The following is a 26,267-nucleotide window of genomic DNA, read 5'->3' as shown; positions in this document are numbered from 1 at the left end:
CCAAAGTTGGACCATGCAGACAGGAACAGCAAACAAGCAAGAAAAAAACAAGTGCCATCTCCCCCTCCTTCCTTCCCATGCCCAACGACAGGGAGCAACCGGTAAGGCCTGGTAAGATGCCGAGCAGAGCAGAGCATCAGGGCAGGATCGGGTGAAGAAGTAACAGCTTAATGCTGGCATCTTAGCATGGTGCCTCCATCCCCTCATCCCTGGAATGGAGAAAATACCAGAACCGGTTCACAGAGTGGTTACTGTCCCGTTTGTTAAAATGCATCAAGTACTTATAATTGAATCTGGCACAGAATAAACACTAAAGTGATACATGATATTATTTTCAAAGGATTTATTTAATTTCTACTACTTTATTGATTAGAATTTATCCACAAAATCCATCTTAATAGTAAGTATCTGTGCAATATGAGAGCACACGTAAGCACTGGCTTGGTCTACACCCTAAGGAACCTGATCCTAAACGGCAGATATTAAAGAACGAGGAGCCGGGAGACCGGGGCCCCACAGAAGGCTCTGCCTCCAAAAGTAAATCAACACCGGCCACCTGGGCCTGGGTTCCTTCCGTTGCAAGAGGAAGCCAGACAAAAATTATTTCTGGGGTTCCTTCCAGTATTGAAAATTTTTGTAATTATAAAAACTCTTTTCAATTTAATTTCAAGTTTAAAACTAATTTCTAAAAGTCCTTGATTTTAATTAAGATTTGTCAGAGGGATAGAACTTTGGTCCAAACACACATAACATCAACATAAATGCCTACATGATTCTTCCCTAAACATGGACAGTTTAAAAACTTAGAATAAAATTTTAGAACATAAAGTACATTTTAAGCATGGAGTATGTTTAAAATGAGGAAGAGAAGATCAAAACAGGCGTGCCACGTTGCATAGTGGCTTATGGGGAGGCTGCCACGGAGCTGTGCAGGGCAGGCCGGCGTGGTCATACACAGCGGCCCCAAACACACAGCTGCTGAAATGCATAGTTAAACTGGCCAAAATGAAGATGCATGTGATAAGAACGTGTACTGATCATTCCCTCACTGACCCAAATACACACCAACGGACACATGGACAGAGAGCCTCGGGGCTATAAAGCACAGGTTCAGCAACCATTAGGCGTACCTTGGCTGAAAATGCCAGTACCAATCATGAGAGCGATTCGTGTTCAGCAAGAATACACAGAGAGAAGTCACTCAACTGACAGAAGCTATGCCCGGTTATTTCCAGACTGGAAACGTCTTTTAAAACATGACAGAGAAGTAGTATGTTCTATTACAATACTGTCAAACCATTTTCTGTGGTTATTGTGTCCCAATTGGCCCCCCTATTTGATACTGGCATTGAGGAACTGAAATCTGCTAATCTAATGAACTAGCAATTTTAAAAATGTAACTTTTAAAACTGAACTGACAACAGATATTCTTTCACACATTAAATTCCCTGCCAAAAATCACCATTTACGTGTAGCAGAACGCACTGTGATTATGACTAACTGAACTGGTAGAATAGGATTGTGTATAACAAAGACGTTTTCATCTTTTTACATAACATAGACCTTCAAGACACTGGGAATCTCAAGTGAAAAACCTGCTTCTTAACTGAAGCTATAATTATTCTACCTGAGAAACAAGAGACAAAAGATGCATTTCTGTACCCAATATGCTGTCAAAGCTAATTCATTTATAACTAATAGAGGAACAGTTTATGACGAAATAAAACCTACTTTCCAATATCCTAAAACAAATGTACAAATAAGACAACTCGAGGGGCGCCTGGGTGGCTCAGTGGGTTAAGCCTCTGCCTTCTGCTCAGGTCATGATCCCAGGGTCCTGGGATCGAGCCCCACATTGGGCTCTCTGCTCGGCGGGGAGCCTGCTTTCTCCTCTCTCTCTGCCTGCTTGTGATCTCTGTCTGTCAAATAAATAAATAAAATCTTTAAAAAAAAAAAAAAAAGACAACTCGAGACATTCATACAGTGCAAATGCCAACTTTTTTATTGACAGGCCTGATTAGGTTCTGTGTTTTCTCCCCAAACTGCTAGCATTTGATGGAAGGAAAATGACTTTGCTTAAACACCACTTGAGTGGCCTGAAGGAGCAGAGAAACAGGGGGTAAGCTATTTTCTCTGGAGCTTAGAAACAGAAAGTTATTAAAGCATAATCTTTGGGGGCGCCTGGATGGCTCAGTTGGTTAAGCCACTGCCTTCGGCTCAGATCATGATCCTAGAGTCCTGGGATCAAGTCCCATATCAGGCTTCCCCTGTTCTGCAGGGAGCCTGCTTCTCTCTCTCCCTCTGCCGCTCCCCCTGCTTGTGCTCTCTCTCTGTCGAATAAATAAAATCTTAAAAAAATAATAATAAAGCATAATCTTTGCACAGGATAAAGGGGGAAAGAAAAAACAACGGACATGTTCCAGCTCTTCATCTCCCGCCAAAACTGGGCGTGGATGGTGATGCCCAGGCCTTCATCGAGGTGCAGGGATTGAGAATGAAAGCATCCGGAATGCCTGACAGCTCCACCTCTCCGTCAAAGGAGGGGCTTTCCTGATGGTGAAAGGAGGCAGCGCAGACAAGAGGCTTTGACCTTCAGATACACCCTTCAGAGTGGAAGGTGGAGCATTTTGCGCAATTAGCACTGCATGAAGTTCCTTAACATGGAGCAGTACAGTCAATGACAGAGGCACGCCTGCGTCCTCAAGGTCCTGCTTCAAGGTTCAGAGCCCCGGAGGAGAGCCGTATGCTTTCGCTTTCACCACAGACCTGTGGCAGCGCGGAAAACGTGCAGTCTAGTGCCAGACACAGCGCCACCTCCCCCATGCTACTGGAGACACACCTGACAGGGGGATGAGGTTGCTGCTTTGTGCTCAGACCGCTCAGCTCCCCTCTCAAAGTGAAGGAAATGAACTGTGGACCCCCCTTCTCTCCATAAGCAGTTTTCCTGATTCTCAAAGGGCTCCTCTACCTCCAAACACCTGGCTGTGGGCAAATCTGGGCTCAACAAACAGACACACTGACCACAGAGGATCAGCTCACAGCTTGGGAGCTGCCCCTGCCTGAGAAGCTCCCCGTGTGTGGAACATTTTAAAGAGCTTCTGTCGTTTTTTATCCACAAAACTTTTCACGTTCCCTTTTTCCAAAAAGAATTCTTTCCCTATATTTAGTTATTTCAATATATAACAAATGCAATCAGAACTTTTTTCTTAGCCAAATTAGTGGGTGTTAAAGTCTGTCAGTCCCGACAAGACCACGAAGAGGGACCTTCGAAGCAAGTCTTTCTGTGTGAAACACTGAGTACCTTTCTTCTTATTCACTTCTGAGCTTAAGCATGCTCTGACCTACTCTTCTATAATGGCTTACACAGAATTCGCAGGTAGTAAAGTATTGCTTCATGAATTGTACACGTGTTTGTGTATGATATGTAAATATACATAGACAGAGACAGAATGTCCAAAAGAGAAAATGAGGACCTTTCAAGAAAGGCCCCTAATAAAACCACAATTACCAAAAAAAAAAGTTTGTTTTTTTAGTAAAAAGAAAACTTTCCATAGAAAGAAAACCTGGAAAATTTTCCTATACTTAATATCATCTGTGAAATTTATTAATAATGAAGATTTCCAGAATGTATTTATCAAAATAAGTATAGTGATTCAAATAAACTAGAGCATAATCATACTAAAAAAGAAATTCTGACAAACCACATAAATTATCTCTAAATAAAATCCAATCCTCAAAGAAAAAAAAATTAAAGTATGAAAGGTACACTACTGAGGCATTAATGATTTTTAAATCCTCGTATGTGTATTCATGCAATATATATTAATCATATGGCTAATCAAGTAGCAAGAAACGGCTACTGACTTCAATCACTACAGATTCCCAATACAAAACAAGGTATCTAAGAATCTCCTTTTCTTCCACGCTCTTTGTCAAAGCTCAAAGATTAATTCAGTCTTACTATTAGACTCTAGATGGCACTCGAGGAATAACTCAACAGGACTGAATTCACTCCTAGGTCTATCCCCCTACTGTCCACTAGAGGGTGCCACACTTGCGCATCTCCTGAGCTTGCTCCCTTTTCCCTCATCCTTCAAGGCAGGACAGCGGGAAGCAAGGCGCACACACGTTAACATGGAACGGATGGTTCCAAAAACTAAAAATGGAAGTTTTGAACCTTGTGTGGACCAAATTGGAAGCCAGACTTTGATTTAGATACCGAACTTCTCCACCCTCAACAACAACCAATCTATTCCAGCTCTTTCAGAAACATCCTAAACTTAATTATAAATAGCTAGTGATTATTGACATGATTGTTGACACAGATTGAGAAACTGGTTTGGAAATCCAAGAACAAAATCTAAACATTAAAATGAACACATTAACAAGGGCAAGCCAAGCTGGAAGGTACAATCTTCCTGTTAAAGTAGTAAGAACTCCATTTCTAAGAAAGAGTGACTGTGCTCCAGAGTTTCAGAAAACACATTTACCGACAGTCAAAGCACCAGAGGCCAGCGGTGAGAAGACCAAAGGTGCCTTGCTCTGTGATGGCATTCACTACGGCTACTTCAAAAGCAGCACAGTGATTTAAAGCTGCCCTGTTGTCCTCTTAGTCATCACTGAGCTGTGGAACATTATACAAAAAGAAGAGTTTTATTTGACACTTTCTGGCACCGAAAAATGCACGATTTAAGAGGATTCTATACCTCGCTCTCTTTGAGATACATCCGCAGTAGACGGTTTGGAAGCACTGAAGGACTCATATATGGGTAGCAGGGGACCAACCGAGGGTACCCATCTTTCCAGTGCAGCCAACCAGACAAACCCAAAAACTGACAGCCCAATCCCCAGCCCCGTGAACTTGGTCCTGATAAATGAAGCAGCATGGTAATGTCAACTACTGTACCGATGTTCAGTCTCAAATTCCATAGGAAATACTCATTATACTGTGATGATTTTGTTAAAAGTAAAACATCATAATAAGCTCTGTTCTCATTTGTGGGGCCTGAAGGAAAAAAAATACCTACTGTTTTCATGTTCTAAGGTCACATAAAAGGGAGTGAGGAAAAAAAAGAAAAAAACAAAGGAAAAAGGGAGTGAGAAACAGAGATTTTTCTGAAAATCAAGGAAGGAAGGAAAAGCAGCACACTGATGCTGCCACATTTTCTCCTTCATCCCTCCATGTCCTGGGCGGACCAGTGATGGATACAGATTTTCCCCAGGCAGCCTGGGGCAGTGAAGGTGGAAAGATGTGCAACAGAGTAATTGCCACTTGCCCACAGATCAAAAGCAATGAAACAGCTGAGAGACAGACAGCTGTCCTTGGCCACAACTGCAAACGCAAACAGCAAGGGCTCTGGGATGGTGCTTGATAACCACAGCTCAGCCAGACTTCTTGGCCGGATCAAGAAAGTTCAGGTTCCAGCAGCATAAAAATACCCTGCTACACAGAACCCTCCCTAGTCGGTGACTGTAGGTCTGCGGTGGGATTCTATAAGCGCTCTCTGCCCAATACAACCTGCTCAGCCCAGGTCCCACTTCATGGCCCCCATAACCCCCCCCCCACTAAGTCCATGGAAGATGTGAACTAGAAAGTCTCTCTCATAGTTCACATCCATTTGAGTCACTTCAAAATCCTGTAAGAGCTGAGAGAGAGAGAAAGGAAAAAGACAAAATTCTCTTCCTCCAAACCTAGCTTTACAGGATTTCATTATTATGACTAACACAATATAAATGTCTTCAAATCCAGGTAGAAGGGACCACTGTTTGTAAAGCCTTCTGTGTAAAGCTATACTTACATGTAATAACGAATATTTAGTTTTCATGGAAATCAAGAGAAGAAGAAAAATCCTATTTGCCCAAAAGGGCCTTCTCAAGGCAAAGACGCTTTAGGTATTAACTCATTTCTATTCATTTCATCCTTTCATTCAACAAATACTGAGAGCCTCCTCCATCCTGGAGAAATTTTTCTAGGTGTCAGGGACATAGCTGTGAATACAGCAGATGAAAACGGGAGACAGAATTGGGGGAGGAGAGGAATACCTCTAACTATTAACAAAACTATGCATGGTCAGGGGAAAAAGGTAATGATTGGCTTAGAACTACTGAAAAGAAATAGGACCTTTGACAGGAGACCTGTTTTCCCACATTTTGATGAATAGTCACAGCATCAGCATGAAAAGGTGGATTTTAAAAAATATTGTACCTAAGGTACCAAGTTCCTCAGATGCTCTTCAAAATATAGGTAAAAAACATATTCCAAAGTTGTTTGTTAACAATTTGGCTTTCCGGGGGGAGGGGGGTAGGGAGAGGGTGGCTAGGTTATGGACATTGGGAAGGGTATGTGCAATGGTGAGTGCTGTGAAGTGTGTAAACCTGTCGATTCACAGACCTGTATCCCTGTGGCTAATAACACATTATATGTTAATAAAAAATTAAAAATTAAAAAAAATTGGCTTATATCCTATTATGAAGATAAAAGTCTACAATGAAGAACTAAAATATATACTCTACAACAAAGCTACTTATGTATCCTACCAAAAGATTACACTGAAAAGCTATCCAAAACCAGATAACCAAAGAATGACTGTTATTAATAAAGTCATGCTTTGTGTTAGAGCGACAGAGATTCTTTTTTTCAACTTTTTCTTAATAACTGACATACAAAATTGTATTTCAAACTCCAAAAGAACATTAAATTCAAGAAAAGTAGAAATACCAACAGGCTGATGTTACCATATAATGCTGCAAGATATACTTAAACACTTGAGTTAGTAGAAATTGAAAAGGGTAAAATCCCTGCCAAAATATGATTATATGTATTTCCAAATCAAAGAGAATTGATTTTTTAAGCCCTACTGTCAATCCTTCCAACCATTAGGAAGATCAGCATTTGCTAAGCTATGACTGCTGTTAGAATCCAGAAGTAGCATTCCTAAGGGGAAGGAGAAGTGGGTCATAAGCTTCAAAAACATGTTTTATGGTTTTAAAGATACAATTCTAAAATCGACATATGGGGGTGGGGGTGGAAATCCTGGGTTTAGTTACATATGGCTTTTGTTCCAAAGGTTAACTGCTCTCCCTTTCACCACTTACACTTATTATTTATGCAAACGTTTTTATTTTTCTCACCCACCCTCATGATCAAGAACAAAACTGAAGGTTTTTAAAGCACAAATCAACAAAAATTACAGCACACTTAGTTCCCAACCCAGAATGGGAAACAAAATTTACCACCAGCCAAGCACCCACTCTCACGGAGCAGCTACAAGTTCCCATGTGGCAGACGCAATCATCTTTTTTTTCAATCTGAGAGAGACAGGTCCTCTCTGTGGTCATGTATCCACTAGTTCAGAATATACGTTATGCTCTCTCCCTGATCAACTGCACTGTATCCACTCCATTTTAGTGTGCTCCCTGTGGAACAACTGTTGCTTTTCAAAAAATATATACCGATCCTCCAACTACCTAAGTTCTTTATTCAAAAGCCTGTCTTGGTTAGATGGGGATGTAGTGAGCCTACTATCTGAAGGAAGGGATGTAGAGAAAGCATTAAGCTACAGACCCTGGCTTCACTTCATTCTTTCCAGAAAACTGTATTCAACAGTCTTTTCAAAAAATACCTTGAGGATAATAAAATTCCATCACAGAATTTATCACCTATGGGTACTTCGCCGACATTCACTTCACTTCCCCGTAGTATTTAGGTCTTAGATGCTCTGAATTCATCTCTTTTCAAATCCAGGATTACTGCAGCCTCCTTTAAACTTGGCTGCCATTTCAGAACAAACCCTCTTAATAAAGAAATGTCAGTGGAGAACTGCCGACTACAATTAACACCTAGTGGCCGACACAGCATTTCCCTAAGAATAACTAAGGAGAGCCTGCTTCCATGCAAATCAGAAATCTCTCAAAATGGGATAGTGTGTTTTTGGAAAGAAAACTTATCTGCCCTAGGACAATCGTAGGGTAGCAAATACTTAAGGTTTATATTTTTTTTTAACTAATATTTTGCATACAATGATATGCACCTGATTGCACGGGTAAAGCTAAAGTTAATATTTAAAAAATTACATGCTACTCTTGAAAATATGAATTATATTTAAGCTTAGAAAATATGAACTGTATTAACTGAGGTGAGAAAAGCAAGAATATACAACTTTGCAACGTAAGAGTAATAATAGGCCAAATGCAATAATCTTTTTTTGTTTTTTTAAAGATTTTATTTATTTATTTGACAGACAGATCACAAGTAGGCAGAGAAGCAGGCAGAGAGAGAGAAGAGGAAGCAGGCTCCCCGCCGAGCAGAGAGCCCGACTCGGGGCTCAATCCCAGGACTCTGGGATCACGACCCGAGCCGAAGGCAGCGGCTTTAACCCACTGAGCCACCCAGGCGCCCCGTCAATAATCTTTTAATATCCACACAGCAACGTCCCAAAATGTATCAAGAACACATTTCCCTCCAGAGGGGTGGGGCGGATAGGCAAAATGGATTAGGGGACAGGTGGCAGCTACACCTGGGGTGAGCACAGCGTAAAGAACAGAGTTGCTGAACCACTATGTCATACACCTGAAACTAATGTAACAATGTGTGTCAACTCTACCTCGACTAAAAACAAAACCCATTTCTCCTTTACATCTGGGTAACAATAGTAGCCCAAACTCTCTTTACTGCTATTAGGAAACTATTCTGGTAAGGAAGGGGGGGAGGAAAAAAAAAGACCACCCTTCGAAGTTGTCCACAGATACACATTCTGCTTTCCACTTAGCAATCTAAGTCACTCTCTCTCTCAGAAGAAGAAAAACAACCACCTGTATAATAACCACTTTATAAAAAAGAAGTGTTATATATTCCTAACTCGTTAAATATTCTAAAGCAGTTTCCCATTGGCACTTACTGAGAACAGATGTTTTACTGGTGTCTTATGATCAACAGGGCTGTATTACGCCAGACAAACCTGCATTTTCTCGTGGACAATGAGGGGCACGTCTATAATGGAGAGAATAACTAGCATAAAAATGCAACTTTGTGTACAGCGCTAGACTCCAATTAGCTGTCATTCTTCCACATGTGGCTCTTAACGTGGAAAACTGGTATGTTATCTTCTCATACACACACTAGGCAGTGCACATTTCCAGGAAGTTTAACAGAAAACCCACCCAATTTCCTGTGCAGAAGTACCAAGGGGTTCAAAATAATCACCTTTAGGTCCTAAAAGATCGAGGCAGCATTCCTTATAGTTCTGGGTATTCTACTGACTAAGGAAGGCTTTTTAATAAAGTGTAAACTGTATATCTCACTTAAAGCTCTTAAGCTTTCTTTTTGAGTTTTTTAAAGATCATCTAACTTTCTGAGTTAGTTTTCCCACCATTAAGCAACTTTGTCAGAATGCATCATTCTGCTACTTCTACATCTAGATTGTAATTTTATATATAATCAAGATCTAGAAGTCAGCACATACAGATCTACAGGTAAATAACCACCGTACTGGTAGTGAAGTAAATAACTAATCCACACACACGGGGTCATCACACATCTTGATGCTCGGATTTCAACCATTTCCTTCAAAACCAGGCTCTGCTTTGGCTGAGGCAGATTTTTCAATCATACATGCTTGAAATTCAACCCCTTGCCTTGTGAGCCCAGCAAACTGTCCAACATACGACACTTCAGCTTCTCTTACTTTTCTTTTTCCATTTAACACATGATCACAATTTTCACGACAACTCTCAGAGGTATCATTATACTCTTGTTCTAACTGTAACCTCCCACCCCCCCCCCAAAAATATACAGAACAATGATTTCGATGCTTATAATTTCCACAGAAACCTTTGCTCAAGCAAAGTGATACACAAAACTGAAATTATACAGTTGCTTAAATGTCACATACTGGCATCCAGCAAAGAAATGATGTTCTAAAGAGAGGATGTATCTTGCTTGAGGGGGGAAAAAAACCGTGTCTTTATCTTCATGAGTGTTACACACTCTCGTCCATAAACTGACCCTGAAACTTTGTGCAGGTCTAACAGAGCTCTTTATCTACACTGCCAATGTCCCCATACCCCCTCCAAAAGACCACATCTGGTCTTTAAAAGAAAAAAGTAACACATTTTACCAGACAGCTTAGACGTTAATCATTTAAAAAGCATGTTTATAAGAGCAGAATTCCATGCCTACTATTACCACCACTGAAACTACAAGTAATTAGAAGTAGTTTAGGACATGAAGTTAGAAATGCTCAGCAGAATTTAATTAAACAAACTGGATTTTGGCAGAGAACTACACCCTACTTCTATAAACAATGCCACAGAATCCTTAATGCCAATGCAAGGCACTCATATTTAAATTCTCAAGTATCAAATGCCAACACATAGGCCCCCACCCTTGAGTTCAAGCAGAGTTTTAAATTCAATGCTTCTTCAAGAGGGAAGAGAAAGGATTCTGCCTACTGAATTAGTACCCTTCATTTCCTCATTCCTTGCTGGTATTGGTTTCTGTATACTCTACATAGAAAGTTTCCTTTCTTAAAAACAGGCTTTACTCTGTGTCCTTAACTCAAACTATATTTGATCTGAACATAAACAATGCCATACTGAAATGATTCAGGATCGTTCAAAATTCTTAACCAACAAACATCTATTATGGTTGTGATTTCTGCTGGAGGAAATACTTTGTAGAGATTTGGAATATCTCAGGACTTGATCTGCTTCTAACAAGTCAGTATTCTCCATAATAATAAGGAAGAGCAAGGGAAAAGATAGAACTAAAACCACTCAAGATTTAGCAAATCTTTAGATTAAGAAATTTGAGGACCAAAGTATAGAATGGATGATACAAAATAATTTCCAGTGTCCACCTCTATAGACCACTGAGAGATGTTCTAAAAAACAACCAACCATAAACTTCCCAGATAAATATTGGGCTGATTTTGAGCTATAAAAGAAGGAATTCATTCTGAAGCATTTAACTGTAATACTGAAAAAACAATTTTTCACCAGTAGAGACATGGATATTATTTAATTGAGCTCAAAAAGAACCATTCTACCAAAAGGCCATGGTGGAGGGGTTGGAGAACGCAATCCATGGCTCTAGTCCAACAATAAATTATAAAGGAAAAAAATTGTATTTTGTGTGTGGTGTGTGATTATGTATAATTCTTACCAATTATTATTGTTTGGTAATTGAAAAATAGCTCCAAAGATAATAACATTAAAGAAGGGAATCTTTCCATTTCTAACATAGTGCTTTTAAAAGACATGCTAGGCATTATCTGGACGAGTTTTATATTCAGCACATAAACAGTAAAACAACACATCAAGAAAGCACACAGCCAGAATCTCTTCCTAACATTTCTATTTCCATTCAGTAGCCTCAAAGTATTTTTTAGGAAAAATACGTTTAGTTCCAAACAGTCTTCTGGAATAATATTCCTATGAATTTGTATAAATATTTATTTGCTTATATTCTAATATTTTGTTTATGCATAAAAGTCAATGAGATGTTGGGTAACATGAGGGTCCTAGTAGGAGATTTCATATTAGTAATCAGAATCTTCCGATAACATCACAACCTTGTGTTGTAACACACAGTAAGCAATTTAAACTCACACGATAAATCAATAAACATACACACAAATAATAAACATCCACAAATGCACTGATGGCATAGAAAACACCAATATGATTTTGTAGCTATAAAACAATGTTCAAAGAAATCAAGAAACTTTTTCAAGAGAATATTAAGAAATAAACACAAGGAATGTTAATTTCGACTCCAAAGGAGATATAAAAGGATCAGAAATTTCTGTACCAACCTGCCTTTTGCTGATTTCTGACATAGTTCTTTTGAGGTTTGAAGACCTTGAAAACCTCAGCGCTTTCACTGAATCCTTCCGAAAGGTACCAGAAAAAGTGTAGTACCTCTTTGCAGGTTTCCTCTTCAATCTGTCTGCCATCTCAACCCATTAGAAAGGCAAAATCCACAGTGACTCAGATTCCAAAACTAACTACAGAATAAAAGGATTCCCAAATAAATAGCCGCCAAAACCCAGACATATGATCTGTGTTTTGCTCAGTCCTCTAGGAAGGGTAACTAATTGAAAACAGGTGGGCAATACAGGACAGACTTCCACTTAGGTGACCCTCAATGGAGACACAAGCTTTGCATATGGCAGCATTGGTTCCGGGCTCACCAGGGAGATCAGCAAGGAGCTCCACCACCCCAAATGAAAACAACCATCACCAGTTAAACAGGCCACAGGTAGTCTGTCAGGAGTAAAACAGGGTGTAGCAACACATCTTCAAGAGTCAGCAGGGTGTGAGTAAACACACCAGGTTCAAAGAAGTCTCCTTAACTCATTCCTTGCCAAAACCGACAGCAGGATAGGATCAAAACACAGCTCCTACTTCAAAACAGGCGCCCTCCTAGCATGACTATCTGTCAATCTCCTGGAACATTCTCTTCTTCCAGTGAAAAAGAAATGAAGTGATCAAGTCTCAAATACACACCTTTTCCCCCCAAATATACACCTTTTACCCTGAAAAATACAGGACAAAATATTCACAGGAAAAAATGAGTTAGTTGTCTGGAATACCTCTCCTGTGTCCCAGAAAGGAGAGGAAAGGTGTTCTTATGTCCTTTCAAAAGGCATCAAGAGCATCTTTTCTTCACTTTATCTCAGGTCTAACTGAACAGAGGCTGAGTGTGAGGAGAGATCACGAAAGTAAGATACCCACGAAAACAAAGAATTAGGTTTCCAGTGAGTACTGGACACTACAAATATCTGCAACACAATTAATACTCATTACTATTAATACCAGAGTCTCACAAAACTCAACAATTCAGGACACACACAAGCCTAACCAAGGGTTGATGGCAATTACTTTCAAGGTCATATTTTTTTAATTTAGCTACAATCTTAGAGGAGTTTTTTTAAGAAGTACACATTATTTTTAAAAACACATACATACCAATTATTAAAGAAACTGCAGAACCAAACATTAGCCTATACCAGAATATCTCACTGATAAATAATGCAAACACAGGAATTTTAAAGGCAACACTATTTAACAAAGAGTTACATACTATGGTGCTGTTGAAAGTGTCACCCCAGCCTCCAGGAAAGTACAGAAATAGAGTAAGCTTCTTGGAAACTCTGAAGCAATTTGACAGAATTCTTTTATATCCATTAACTCTAATCACAGATGAAACAGAAGCAAGCAAAACACAAGATAATTTTTCCTTGTAATTAATCTACATTGTATTTTATAAAAGTACTGGAATGCAAAAAGAAAACAAATCCAATCCTCCACCAAGACAGTGTGAGGAGCAGAGATCTGTTGTGTGAACAACTGTAGAAGGGAGACGATCTGAAGAGAAGGCTGATTTTCTGGCAGAGAGGGAAAAATCAGAACTGGCAATGGGGATTTAAGGAAGCATTTCTGCTCTGTAGGCTGACCAGAACATGCCTCCCAACTCATCCTACCTGAATATCCCCACCTATTATGAAATATTTCCTACTATAATAGTACTCACAATTATTTTAATTTATACTAGGAGAAAAAGACACAACCAAATCACAGAAAACAGTCTTACCGGAAAAATATTTTGTTAGCGTTTTCATCTTCCTATTTCACAATGGGATTCCCTAAAGGTCACCCACTCCCTGTTCATTTCAATCTCTCAAGTTTTGTGTGGAATGGAAGAGATGTTCAATAAATATGTCTGGACTAAATCAAAGAAAATGATGCTGTTATAGAAAACGGTAAGTACAGCTTTGTTTCAATCTCGAGTTCCTACAACAGAAATCTCTACACGTTGCTGCTAATAATGCCTGAGAACAAACAGTCACCATTTGACTATCCCCTTAAAAAGAAGTGTTGCTGATCAATTTTTCGTAAGTAAAGAGGTCAAGCAATATACCAGATATTCCAGTGCAAGAAATATCAGAATTGTGAAACACAGGATACAGAGTCTGTAATTTCCACATTCCAGGTGGCTTTCTAATTTTATACTATGTGCTTTTATTATATTAAATACGCACTTTCCGGGCTGGCAGTCATGTGAATGCCTTCCAACATTAAAAGGCTGGTTATAAAACTCAAAAATCTGTAGTGGCTTTCAGAGTGTGATTTTCTGTACGTATCTTGGAGGTAATATTACCACTGTCTTGTGTCTAAGGAGCAGTCTCCCTGCACACTTCACAGCCTTTTAAATGCCGCTGTTTTTCTCAAAATCTAAATTTTCCCTTATTTTCATTCAACTGTGTTAATTCAGGGGAACTTGAGTTCCTTTTCCACATTTTACATTAATTTCCTAACTAAAATTTACTAGTATTTTCCATCATAATCAAGGCAAGTATTAAGTCAAGGGTGTGTATCAAAGAAGAAACCAATAAAGATTATGAGGTTGTTATTACAAATTTTTGTCACATGGAAATGTTATTTAAATGCCATTTATTCTATACAGTGGTAACTTCCAAATTCGTGTTTCCAACTCTGATCTTTCCCTTGAGCTCCAGACGTCTATGTGCAACCACCTACGTGACACCCTTGCTTGGAAGTCTCAAAGGCATTACAAAATCACTTACATGTCCCAGTAGGAAGGAGATTTGACTGCCCCAACCCTGTATCCTTATTCCATTCCTAAGTTGTCTACTTAAATGAACCTCCCACAGTAAATGGAACCTCCATAACCCCTACCCCACTCGCTCCAGTTAAAACTCTAAAAGTCACCCTTAATACCTTCTTTGCCCTCATTCTTCACAGCCTGAGAGCCTATGAGGACACTACCATATCTATCAAAGGTATATTGATACAAGGGTGTTTGTATCGATATTCATATGTATATTGATACAATATTGATACATATCAATAGTGATACATACAAATTTATACAAAGGTGTAACCATATCCTGCCACAGTGTGTACTACAATTAGGTTGAACTCGATTTTTTAAAAATTGTTTTTATTTATTTAAACTAAAAAAAAAAAAGTGCCCATTCTCACTTGCCCTCCTTGTAACCACCAAACTATTCTCTGTATCTGTAAGTTGGGGGTAAGGGGTTGTTTTTTTCTTTTCTAGATTCCACATATAAAGAGAAGTCATACGGTATTTGTCATTTTCTAACTTAGCATAATGCCTTTGAGGTTCATCCATGTTGGCACAAATGGCAAGATTTCACTATTTTTAGGGTTGGGTAACATCCAACTATATATATATATATATGCCACAATTTCTTTATCTATCCATCCATCAGTGCATACTTTAGGCTGTTCCCATGCCTTGGTTACTGTAAATAATGCTGCAACGAACATGTCACATATCTGCTTTTGAATCACTGTTTTTGTTTTCTTCAGATAAATACCCAGATAAATACCTGGATCACACGGTAGTTCTATTTTTAATTTTTTGAGGAACCCCCATATCTTGTCCATAGTGCACCAATTTACGTCCCCACAAAGAGTACACAGGGGTTCCCTTTTCTCCACACCGTCAACAACCCTGTTAGTTATCTTTTTTTAATAACCACCATTCTAACAAATGTGAAGTGACATCTTATTGTGGTTTTGATTTGCATTTCCCTAATGATTAATAAGACTGAGAATCTTTTCATGTACCTGTTGTCTTTCTCTGGAAAATGTCTATTTAGATCTTCTGCCCATTTTTTAATCTGACTGGTTTTTTTGTTTGTTTGTTTTTCATTATTTTTGTTGGGGGGGTTGTTCTTTTGCTATTGAGTTGTAGGAGTTCTTCATTTATTTTGGATGTTTAACTCTTACCACATATGTGCAGAAGCTTTTTATTTTGAAGCTCCAAAATAAATTTTTTAGCTTTATTAGTTGATTTATTCTGGAATTACATGAGAATCAAAGGGTACAAAGCCATGCCAATTTTCTTCTGTTTTTGATATAAAATCCAGGAAAAAAAAATCTGCTACTTTCCACATGATTTCTATCCTTGTGTGAATGAATAAATGAATGGGATAATCTTCTTTATCATACATAATAACTTCTCTGAAATTACTTCAAAATTTTAATAAAGAAGAAGAAATCAACAGCTACCAATCTTCCTCCTTTTTTCCCCTTTATGTGACAATGGTTTATTATATACATGAAAAGCTGAATTTTACATATTTCATTCAAGAGATGAAAGGAAAACTTAAACTAGGTATTTTTAAAGATGCATATTATTATAAAGCAGCGTCTGGTAGCATTTATTCTGGAGTGCTTCTTTTAATACGTGCTATTTTTCTGGAAAATTGTTACTGCTGACCAGGTAGTGTTTTAAGACTGAAAACAAGGTCTGCCTCCCCACTGCCTGCCCCACAGCTGTATTGAGATACAATTGACATGTAACATTGTGTAAGTTTAAGATGTCTAATGTGTTGATTTGATACACCTACATATTACAAAATATTAATACCTTAGCATTAAGTTAATATCTGCATCACATAATTATCATCTCTTCTGTGTGGTGAGAATATTTCAGACCTACTCTTAGCAACTTTTAGCACTTAATATAGCATTACTAACTATAATCACTATGCCGTATACTAGGTGCCCAGAATTTATTCATCTTAAGTTTGTACCCTTTGGCCAATACCACTCCTCTGTCCCCAGTTCCCAGGCCCTGGTAACCATAATTCTGGCTTTCTTTCTAGGAGGTCACCTTTTTTAGATTCTATATGTGAGGTCACACACATATATTGTCTAACTCTGTCTGACTTATTTCATTTAACATAATGCCCCCAAAGAGATTCATCCACGTTATCATAAATGGCAAAATGCCCTTTTAATGGCTGAATAATACTCCATTACACAGACACACAGACACAGACACAGACACAGACACACACACACACACACACACACACACGGATGTGAGATCTTACCGATCCATTCATCTGCTGATGGACACTTAGATTGTTTCCATACCTTGGCTACTATGAACAATACTGCAATGAACCTGGGAGTGCAGATACCTCTTTGAGATAATGAATTGATTTTCTTTAGAAATATACCCTGAAGTGGGGTTGCTGGATAATACCGTAGTTCCAGTTTTCATTTTTTGAGGGACCCCCAGTACTGGTTTCATAGTGGCTGCACCAGTTCACAGTGCCACCAACAGTGCACCAGCGTTCCCTTTGCTCCACATCCTCACTAACGCTAGTTATCTCTTGTCTTTTGAGGATGGCTATTCCGACAGGTATGAGGTGATATCTTACTGTGCTTTTAACTGGCATCTCCTTGATGTGTTGAGCAGCTTTTTCTCATTTATCTGTTAGCCATTTATATGACGTTTTTGGGAAAATGTTTATTCAGTTCCTCTGTCCATTTTTAAAATGGATTCTTTGGTATTCTGCTATTGAGCGATTTGAGTTCTTTATGTATTTTGGATATTAACCCCTTATCAGATAAATGTTTTGCAAATATTTTTTCCCATTCCATAGGCTGCCTTTTCATGTTTTTGATGAGCAGAAGCTTTCTTACTTGATGTGTTCCGACTTGTTTTGTTGCCTTTGCTTTTGATGCCAAGTCTATTTGTGCTTTATTTTTTTTAATGACAGTCCCTGTTGGCTCCCAAACACTAAAAATTGAAACCGGGATCACTTTTTTTCTGTTCAGAAGAACATGCATATTGACAGTATAGTGGAAATCCTCAAATGTCAAGGATTAAAAAATAATGTATTTCTTCCAACAACTATTACTGAGTAATAATTACCAAGCTCTTTTCAAATTGATAGAAATGTAAAAAAACAAAAACAAAAAAACCCATAAATGCAAGTAAACATTATAGAATATTTTTCATTAAAAAATACCCAAGGTAATATGGCTTATTTGTTTTTTTAAATCATTAGAAACTATTATTAAAAGAATGAGTGTTGGCGAGGATGCAGAGAAAGGGGAACCCTCCTGCACTACTGGTGGGAATGCAAGCTGGTGCAGCCACTCTGGAAAACAGCATGGAGGTTCCTCAAAAAGTTGAAAACAGAGCTACCCTATGACCCAGCAATCGCATTACTGGGTATTTATCCTAAAGATACAAATGTAGTGATCCGAAGGGGCACATGTACCCGAATGCTTATAGCAGCAATGTCCACAATAGCCAAAATATGGAAAGAACCTTGATGTCCATCAACAGATGAATGGATAAAGAAGATTTGGTATATATATACAATGAAATATTACGCAGCCATTAAAAGAAATGAGATCTTGCTATTTGCAGTGACATGGATGGAACTAGGGGGTATTATGCTGAGTGAAATAAGTCAATTATCATATGGTCTCTCTGATATGAGGAATTTGAGAGGCAGGGCGGGGGGGCCGTGGAGGGTAGGGAAGGAAAAAATGAGACAAGATGGGTTCTGGAGGGAGACAAACCATAAGAGACTCAATCTCACGAAACAGACTGAGGGGTTGCCGGGGGGAGGGGGGGTAGGGAGAGGGTGGTTGGATTATGGACATTGGGGAGGGTATGTGCTATGGTGAGTGCTGTTAAGTGTGTAAACCTGATGATTCACAAACCTGTACCCCTGGGGCAAATAACACATTACATGTTAATAAAAATAATTAATTTTAAAAATTAAAAAAAAAAGAATGAGTGTTAACATAATTCAATGATGACGGTGGTAGTGATGTGATCAACAATGATGACGGTAATTACCATTTACTGGGGTGTTATTTTTGCTAAAGAGTGCTGAATCCTTAACACACATCCCCAGGTTTAAACTCAAATTTAACACAACCTCACAAAGTAGTACAATCGCTATCCTCCATTTAGAAATGGGAAAACTGAGGTTAGAGAGATTAAGTAATTTCTGAAGCTCGTGAAGTAATCACGGAGCTGGGATCCAAATACAGGCCATGTGGCTTCTCATCCCCCCAAACAAGACGCCCATCTTTGGTGAAGCAACATAAAAGGTGCAACAAAGCAGGAACCAAGCCCTGGCCTACAATTAATATGATAACTAGAAGAGTGAGACATTGTCCCCCACCTTCCCAAACTATGGGTGGCCCCAGACAAACAAAGTCTGGACTGCTTTCCCTAGGAAAGCTATGAGCAGCCAACACTGTACAGGCTGTTCCCAACTTCAAAACTCCAAATGCTTATGAGAAGCCCTTCCAATTGGCGGACCATGTAGGAGGCCAATCCCCCTTCTTTGTTCCCTTCCACAAGCACTCCTCACCACCAACACCTCTGCTACACCTGGCCCTGCACTCCCCAACCCATCCACCCACAAACCGAAGAGCTGTGGGCAAACCAGTACCCATAAAATATCTAAATGTTGGGAAATCATCTCTCTGAATTAATTAATTAGCCATGTGGTGCTCTACTCAGCATTTAATTTAAATATTTTCTTTAGAGCCTAACTAAAATAAATCCATTTAGGAGGAAATTAATGAAATTGTCTAGTTAATGAAGTCTATTTAATACAAATCATTTCAATTCCAAGTCATCAAACTCTTTTATATCAGTCCTTCCCTCTGCCAATTCACATTAAAGTTTAAAAAGATGACTCTATTCTCAGTTATATGTAAAACTGCCTAATGCTTTCTTCATTCTGGAACTAGGAAGTCATAAAATTATGGAGAAATTTAAAAACAAAATTAGAAAATCCCCAGGTAATCACATACTCCACTTTCATTGCTGACACCTCCCTTGGCAACACCTGCTCACTAGGCTCCCTGCATCTGCCTGCTCCTATCCATTCACCCTCCCACGGCGGCCAGGGACACAGTTCTCAAACGGAACTCTCATCACCCACCACTCTCAATTTTCACATACCCGTCCTTCAGATTCAGCTTGACTGTATCTTTTAGGCAAGTCTTGCTTCATCCTGACTTGGTCAGAATGCTTTGTGCCACCTTTTGTGGCATGACTCCTTATCTTCAGACCATTATTTGTTGGTAATTCTACATTTAATTTCTATGATTGTTTAATTCTGACCCTCACGATAGACCATGAGGACCTCGAAAGGACAAACTGTGTCTCCTTTTGTTTGACACTGTATTACAGTACTGAGCATAACGGCTGGCACATAATAGGTGCTCAGTAAATTAGTTAAAATAACTAAAAATAAAACTAAAAGTCTTAGTATCTTTCAAAGGAAATTATTATATGTGCTGCCTTTTAAAATTATTATTATTATTACTGTTATCATCATCATTATTCAGAAATCCTAGTCTGTAAAAATTCTCTCACATGTTTAGGGATAACTAAAGGAATGTATTCACGGGCCAAGTCAACAAGAAATTAGGTGTGGGGGCGGGGGGAAAGGGTGAAAAGGAAGTTATCAGGAACCCCTCAGCCCACTCCTACCTCCAGGATACGGACATTCTAAAAAATAACTGACCTCATGCAGCAATTTAGTGTTCTAGTCTTGACAACAAAGGAATTTAAATCTCAAAACTTTCTCTTATCAGGCACATGCTTGGTGATGTGTTATGTAAGGAGAAGGATCCAGTCTTTAAAGAAATTAAAATTAGATTTGTTTCAATTATGAGCTGTGAGCTCTCGCTGTAATTTAAGCAACAAGCCATTTCTTCAGAGCTCATTCTTCAGGCTTATTCGTGTTTTAGAAACTATTCCAGATCCAAAAATACGTTCTTCATTCTCATCTAAAAACTAGAGATGTGACTGTCTTCGGCATAAATAAAAACAAAAGAGTGTTTCTCTCCACATTATCAATAGCTACGGCACAGAATGTATAACGCCCCCTTTAAAGGACCTGTGTACACACGTTCTCCACAGAGAAGCACAATATACTCCCACCGTCACCTCCCTGGACCCTGATTATTTCTCAGTAACTTGATGCCAAAACAAGTAAAATAATGAGTTATACCTAGGTAGCAAAAAATAACACCCAAAACAGTAGAAAACAATGAACTTTTAAAACTAAACCATGTACCTTGCCTGAAAGTTGTGTCAGACATGTATTTCAAAAGCAAAATTTATTACAACACATTTCAATGATACTAACATCAGACATCTGATGGGGCAGAAATATTGTGAACACAAGAGCACAAAACTACATCAGTTTCTAAGTTAGGAGAATGATTAAAATGTGTGATGTATACCTCAGCACTAGCTTCAGCCAACATGCAGAAATTAATGCTTGCCCATGATTCCAATAAATTTTTAAAGTCTCCTTTTCTCAACATGCTTCCAATGAGGACACTGGCCAAACTGTCCCCCAGGAAACCCTAGGTTCTTCCCAAAAAGCAGCAGCCAGCAGTCTCCACAACAATCCTCCGCAGCACCTCGCCCCCAGCTCCCACTCTCCAAGCTCATATAAACTTCCAAAAAGAGTTTAAATTACTATTCCTTTCAACCCTTCTTCCACAAGGAGCAGATGGTAGAAGACATTCCCTGGGTGCCTGGGTGGCTCAGTCGGTTAAGCATTTGCCTTCGGCTCAGGTCACGATCTAGGGGTCAGCCCTGGGACCGAGCCTTATGTGGGGCTCTCTGCTCATCTGGGAGTCTGCCTCTCCCTCTACCCCTCCCCACTGCTCATGCTCCCCAACCCCCCGCTCTCTAATAAATAAAATCTTAAAAAGGTCTTCACAAAAATAGCACACACAACATCATTCCTGGTCAAAACAAAATTACATCCAAGGATGACAAAGGAAATGCTTGCAACTAAGCACCTTGAGCACCAAAGGTATGAAAAGGAAGACCGTAACATATGGAAATGGCTTTCTTCTTGCTGATCACACACACAAAAGCACACTTCCCCCGAGCTTTAAGTTCCTGGTCAGTCCACCTAAAATCTCTGTTAATGTTCTTACAATCGGTCTCAGGTGACTGGCATGCAGAGAGAAGTGAATACAAAACATTTTTCTACTGTAATCTATTTGGAATTTTCAAATTTTACTGCAGTTCACAGAGGAGTAGCAGGAATGACCTAGACCTATTTGAGGAGAACCGAGGGAAGGTTCACTAAAATAATAAATAACAGATAACAAAGACCAAACGAGGAAGAAATTGAGATGAGAAACAGCTTGACACTCAGGAAAGCACATACAGACAAACACATTACAACAGCTGTTCTAAGAGGTGCTACCGATAACATGGAAACCATTTCAGTTTTTCATCATTTGGCAAAATGTCAACGGAGAATACTGAGAATGAGACACTAAGATTAAATAAAACACGATGACAGTGTGCCCACTCGGAATCTCTGTTCCCTTTTACTCAAAAGCAGCAATGTAGAGTAGGGACAAACAAAACAAGGCACATTCATATACCCAAAGTAGATCTAGAATTATTCTATCTTATAAAATCAAACCTACTCCAAGAACCCAAGACAACACATGGTAATGCCATTTTGAATAAACTTGGGTAAATCCTGGCCATTTGAATCGTGTAGGCACCAAAATAAAACTTCCTCAGTGCTGTGCATGAAACTCTAATAATTAAAGGATAATGAGCAAAATTAGGTACTAATTAGGTACTTCAATCTTCTTTTGCTATCATTTAAATTGTTGCCTCTTAATCCTAATATCTCTCTATGAAAAATAATTTTTCAAAATTTCACAAATTCACAGCGATCTGGTATAAAATTTATACCTTTTTTATTTTTATTTTTTTTTTAATGTATTTGACAGAGAGAGAGACAGACAGAGAGAGAACACAAACAGGGGGAGCCGCAGAGGTAGAGGGAGAAGCAAGCTCTTCACTGAGCAGGGAGCCCGAAGCGGGGCTCGATCCCAGGACGCTGGTATCATGTCTGAGCCAAAGGTAGATGCTTAACCAACTGAGCCACCCAGGTTCCCCTGTAATTTACACCTTTGAAAGAAAATCCCCATTACAGAGACTGATGGCAGGGCCACTAAACCATGGTTTCAAAGTTCAGTGAGCCCAAATACCACCTGGACGGTTTATAAAATGCAGATGCCCAGGCCTGGCTAATGGAGACCTTATTTCCCCAGGCTAAGTATCTATCTGCATTTTAAACATGACCAGGGGGTTTTCATTAAACAGGACACTTTTTAGAGCAATTTTATTGTGTAAGAGAACTGTAATGTCTTTTTTAACCTAAAAGCAAAACAGGTGTCAAAATCCTTACTCAAGAGTAGCTGCCAAAAATACTTGAAAACACTCCAGGATGATTAAATCAGAGTCAAATTTCAAAGCCATGGAAAGGAGCCATACAACTGACTACATGCAACCCTTCGGTCTGAATAATGCATCTGACAATACCATGAATGTGAGTGTGGAGAGTCTGGATTCTTAATCATATATATATATTTTTACAGTTACAACTTCAAATGGGTCCTCTAAGAAGCTCATTCAAAAATGTAAATTCAAAAACTTAAATTGATCATATAAAGATTTCTGAACATAAACACAAAAAATAAAAAATAAATAAGTATCTCTGAACAAATCAAAAATGATTTAAAAGTTCTTTCAGTCGGCAATACATGGTATTCTCTAACATTTTTCTATTTGGGAAACTGAATTTAATCTGCATGATATAAAACTCCCTGAAAACTTACTTCATTTATTAATATTTAAAACATTCTCCTTCAGGCGCGACTCGGTGGCAGAGTCAGTCAAGCGTCTGACTCCTGATTTCAGCTCAGGTCATGATCTCCAGGTCATGAGATCAAGCCCACACTCGGCAAGAGTCTGCTTGAGATTCTCTCCCTCTGTTTCTGTCCCTCCCCACCTCGTTCTCTCTTTTCTCTCTCTCTCTCTCTCAAATAAATCTTTAAAAATGGAAAAATAAAATATCTCTGATTTTAATAGCAACTATTTTAGAAGATCATAATTTGCTTCTTCCTCCATTTATGTGTGTAACCTAATAGTTAATTGTGTTTAAAGATTATTATTTTCAGTTGCTGAGAAACAAATTACCCCAAAGACCTAAACAATAGTATCAACCACCTTAACCTAACTGATCTGTACAGAACACACAATCCAACAACTGCAGAATACACATTATTTTCAAATACACATAGAACATCCACCCAAAATGCCATATACTGAGCCCAAAATAATAGTACATTTCCAAAGATTTTTTTTAAATCCTACTGCTGAACATCCACATCTCAGTATTCTACCTATTTAAAACGTGCACACTGTTAAGGTGGTTAATACTACTGTTTAGGTCTTTGGGGTAATTTGTTACTCAGCAACTGAAAATAATAATCTTCTTTAACACAATTAACTATTAGGTTAATAGTTGAGGCGCTAGGACGGACGGTGAGAAACTGTAATCTGTAGTCCGTGAACCCAGAGAGCACGACTGCAGGTGCCGTGTGCACGAGTCCTCCGAGCTCCATGTTCTCGAGCACTGAGACAGGGAACAGCCCCCCATCCTACCCACCCAGCAAATCAAAGTCCACAGCAGGTTATCCCAAGCAACACACCAGAGCTCGGCCAACCGCAGAGACAATCTTTAAAACATCCTGATTCACTCTATCGAAAGCCACGACGTGTGAACAGCATGGTACCCATCTGCGGCAAAGCCTGTCTGTACACAGTCAAAAAGGAAACACAGGTGGAGAAATCTGGGCATGCTCATCTCTGCTGCTCAGAATGCAAGAATGCCAAAGTCAAAAAGTACACTGATGGCCACCTCTGCCTTCTCCACAGTAATCCAAGTATCCAAAATAAGAGCAGCAACGACTACACCAAACCGTAAAACGAAACGCCATACGCAGCTATGCTAGCACGGCCACAGTTGATGGGCATGGAAATATATTGATAATCAACTCAAAGAGAAAAAGCAGGCCACTGTTCAATCCTTTTTACTTTAAAGAAAGTCTGTGTCAGTATTTGAGCAAAGAGAAGAGTCAGGCCGCCAAACCCACTCAAGCGACACCAGGGACGAGCTCTGGGCAGCAGCGTCAGGTGATTATTTCCCTCTTTATGTGTTTATTTTTCTTCACCAGGAGCTACAATATTTTTATATTAGAAAAAGCAACCAAAAAAAAAAAAGAAAGAAAGAAAGAAAACAAGGAACAGGAAGGGAAAATATTGAAAGATTAATATAACATGAGTTCATCTCTTTGTAATATTATAGCTGGGCAAGGGCACCTGTTTGAATTCTTCATAAACATCGAGAGTTGCTTTACGCTTTGAAGTTGAACCACACAATAAACTGTCTGTAATTTAAGTTTCTAGGTAAGTGGATGGCAGGAAAAGGATTTGAGAGTCACCTTACACCCAGCTCACTGAAAAGCCCAAAAAGGAGAAGTGACACCAAAAGAAAGAGCAGCAAATCAGAAACGGGCAGAACAGTTCTGCATTTTTGACCGATGCAGGAGCTACATGGGACAAAGCCCACAATGGCATGTGCTAGTGAATCAAACCTCCCTGAATTTACACACTATCTCATCCCTGGGATTTTTCATTTTCCTCAAGATTTCAAGAAAACATAGAAGATATCTGCCAGTTCTGAATGAGGCACTGGGCTGTCAGGAAAGCAGAAGCCGAGAAGACAAGATAGCCGTGCTCAGCCATCTCGCAGCCAAGTACAGGCATGGAGGGAAGGTGAAGCAAAGGGTCAGTAACAAGAATGGAGGGGAAGGGGGGAAAGAGAACCGGGTTGCGGGGAGAGGAGGAAGGTGGGCAGCAGAAGGAAGGCAGAGACAGGGAGGGTGGGCTCCCCAGGGAGAACCAGAGTGAGTATGAGACAGCTTCACCGTCCTCCAACCCCACGATGTGACCGCTGGCTTAACCTATCCTGTGCCGTGACACACGTGATGACGTGTGCAGCTGGCAGCCCTTCCATAACTTCATCACGACCAGAACACAAACGAGGCTGTGGCCAAAGTCTGCTCCGGCCCCACCACCCCACGACAATAATCATCTGACTTCCACATGCAAAGCCAAATATCCTGTCACAAATTCTTAAAATACTGAGTGTCACTTCTCCTCCTCATTCCCTCAAAGAGCAGGACAAAAGGGTGAGAGAAGTGAACACTGATGTGCCTGGGGGTGGTCCCGTTCGTGATGCCGAAATCAGAGGACACTGAGGATGGTCCTACAGTCTAAAAGCTCCCCAAGAGCAACACCAAGAAAAGTGTGGCTTTGGGAACACAGAGTGCATCCGGGGAGGATGCCTGGGACGCCCCTGCTCCCTGAGATGCACCCACTCCCTGGGGAGCCAGGTAGAGCACTGCCCATGCCCACTCTGGGACGGGCCAGTGCTCGGGTCAGAACTCAGAGACCTTGCGTTATCACACACGGAAACAGACGTCAGTTGTCAAGAAAGGGGGTCGGTTTGGTTAAGACAAAGGAAAAAATGGCAGGAGAA

General features: G+C 39.6%; 1 protein-coding gene across 30 annotated transcripts in view; it reads right to left on the bottom strand.

Annotated features, from left to right (window-relative positions):
• The window catches only part of PARD3 (par-3 family cell polarity regulator), a 655,030-nt gene that overhangs the window by 514,720 nt on the left and 114,043 nt on the right, over window positions 1–26,267 (bottom strand). The gene's annotated exons all lie outside the window — the stretch shown is intronic.

This window comes from Martes martes, assembly GCF_963455335.1.
Source record: "Martes martes genome assembly, chromosome: 8".
Lineage (NCBI taxonomy): Eukaryota > Metazoa > Chordata > Mammalia > Carnivora > Mustelidae > Martes > Martes martes.
Note: the sequence above shows the minus strand (reverse complement) of the source record. Positions and strands in the feature narration are given on the sequence as shown.